Genomic DNA, 2,804 nt, shown 5'->3' on the forward strand with positions numbered 1-2,804 from the left:
TAGGGTGCGGATCGGATCCGATCCAATCAATTTGCGGATCGGATCGTATCTGCAATTTTTCGGATCGAATGCGGATATTTATCGCAGATCTACAGATACGATCCAATCCATGAACACCCCTAGCTCAAATCATGAAAGAAGCTAACCATGCTTAGATCCGAAGAACAAGAAGAGCATAGTGGTATCATCAGTGATAAGAGGCTTGAAGGAATGGGAGGAAGCGAAGGCGGTTCGGAAGAGAGGCACGAAAATAGCGACAGCAACGTTAGGCTGAACGTCGGAGGGCGAGGCGCATCGGGCTGACCGGCGGAGGTGAAGACGGTGTCGGTGGGAGGATGCGGCGGCCTCAGCATGGCCGGCGAGAAATTCAGTGACGCGAGGTGAGAACCGGAGAAGATGACGGTGAGTTTTGGACGTATATTGGAGGTTACGGTAAGATTAGAAATAACCGTATAATAGTGTGAATGGATTTAAATACTAATATTAATTTTCAAATTTTAAATTTTGAAATTAAATAATTAATTAATGATCTAATTTTTAATTTTAATTTTATTTTTTTAATTCATTGTACACATTCTACACGATTAATATTGGTTCCTAATACTTTCTCTTTAAATTATATATAATACGAGAAAGCATGAATGAACAACGCATATGGTAAAAAAATAAAAATAAACTAATTTTAAAATTTTGATCCTTAATTAATTAATTAATTAATTAATTAATTAATTAATTAATTAATTAATTAATTAATTAATTAATTAATTAATTAATTAATTAATTAATTAATTAATTAATATCAAATTTTAGATTATAATTTTAAAATAATTAAACTAAATCATCATTTTAAATTTATTTTTATTCACATTATTGCTTATTCTTAATTTACAGAATAACCATATATAATTTAAGAAAAAGTATAGATAATCATCAATATTTTTAAATAATGTGAATTAATAGGGTTAAAAGAGTAAATTAATCTTAAATTTAATTAGTAGCATTAAATTAGGATGTAGTGTATTTTTATTTGATTAGTAGTTGTTAATGTTGTTCAAGATGGTCATTATTTACCTAACACTCCCTAATTTAAAAGGTGATTTGGACAATGGCGGAAGCAACACAGCTGTGCGACACAGATCAAAAGACCATCCCTCACAATGACAAAACTCCAGAATGCAGCTGTCATTCCATCCCCACAGTCCGTGCAGACGCAGCGCCGTCACATCCGTCTGTTTCTGCCACCTTCTCTGCCTCTGTCTCTCCCATCCACGTGCATAGCAGCGTTACCGCCGCAGTTGTTGTCTTAACCATTGTTCTGAAAACCGAACCGGACCGGCCGGTTCAACCGGATTAATCGGAAACCGGTCATCTGGTCGGTTCGATTGTACTCTAAAACCGTTCAGCAAAAAACCGGGCTAAGAACCGGCCGAACCGGCGGTTAACCGGTGAACCGTCAGAACCGGCCGGATTTTTTCAGGGTTACCGGTTTTTTTATAATATATATATATATAAAAACCAATCTTCTTATCGCCGTCAGCCGGTCGTCGTCTCTTCGGCGATCTCTCTCTGTCGCTCTCTTCAAGGTCAACAGCACCTATTATAGTCACCTCCCCTCGACGTCGAGTCTGAGCTGTTGGAATCGCCGCCGCGAAGGACTGCTCTGTCGTCGTCGCTGCTCGATTTGTTAGTGTCCGTCTCTCTGTCTGAGGGTCGGAGCTCAACGTCCTTTCTCTCTGTCTCTCACACGGCGACGTCTCTCTCTGCCCGGCTACGGAGTATTAGCCGCTTTGTCACCTTGCATCGGTTATTTTGTTAATTTTGTTAATTTGATTTATGAGTTGCTGGTTGCTGATTTTTCTGATTCAGTTGGGCAATGCTTCACTACATTGTTGGTTATTTATGCTGGAATTTTTCTGATTCTGAGTTATGCTATGATTTTGATTTTTGTGATTCAGTTGTTGATGGTGTTATGGGCAGTGCTTTACTATATTGGTCATTGTTTATGCTGGAATTCTTTTATTCTAAGTTATGCTATGATTTTTATTTTTCTTATTCAGCTGTTGATGGTGGTATAGGCAGTGCTTCACTGCATTGTTTATTATTAATGCTGAAATTTTTTTATTCTGAGTTGTGCAATGATTTTTATTCTGAGTTGATTCTGCTGATTTGTCTGCTTTGTTGATTCTGGTTGCTGGGTTTGAGTTATTGATGGTGTTTTGTTGACTATGGGTGGCTGGATTTGAGGAAAAATATTGTTTATATTGAAATCTGACTGAGGTATTTAAATTTGTTTTGTATATATAATTAAACCGATTGAATCTCGGTTGAACTCCGGTTGAACCTCTGAATTATTGAACCAGTTACTTCACCGGTTCATTGACCGGTTCGGTTCTCGCAACCTTGGTCTTAACCTGCTTTAGTTGCAATTTTTAAGCTAAAAAATAAACCTAATATTGGGGGTTATTTCTATTACTTTTTTTTGTTTAATTACTCTGTTGGGCCCTATAGATATTTATTTAATTTAAATTAAATTTAAGTAAATACAATAAAATTTGTTAAATATTCATTTTATTATGTACAGTTATCAATTATTCAACTACCGCAGACCTGTTTGCTATTGAAAAAGTATGGTATGTCGACGTCATCTTATCACATTAGTGTGTGTCCATTTTGGGACATAATAAATTAATAATTTTGATCAAAATATCAGCCACGAGCCCACGACCAAGTGAAAAGGTGGACTATATAAAACACGACGACCGACATCTAAAATAGTAAACCATTATTAAATAATTTTTAAATAA

This window comes from Arachis ipaensis, chromosome B05 (genome assembly GCF_000816755.2).
Source record: "Arachis ipaensis cultivar K30076 chromosome B05, Araip1.1, whole genome shotgun sequence".
NCBI lineage: Eukaryota > Viridiplantae > Streptophyta > Magnoliopsida > Fabales > Fabaceae > Arachis > Arachis ipaensis.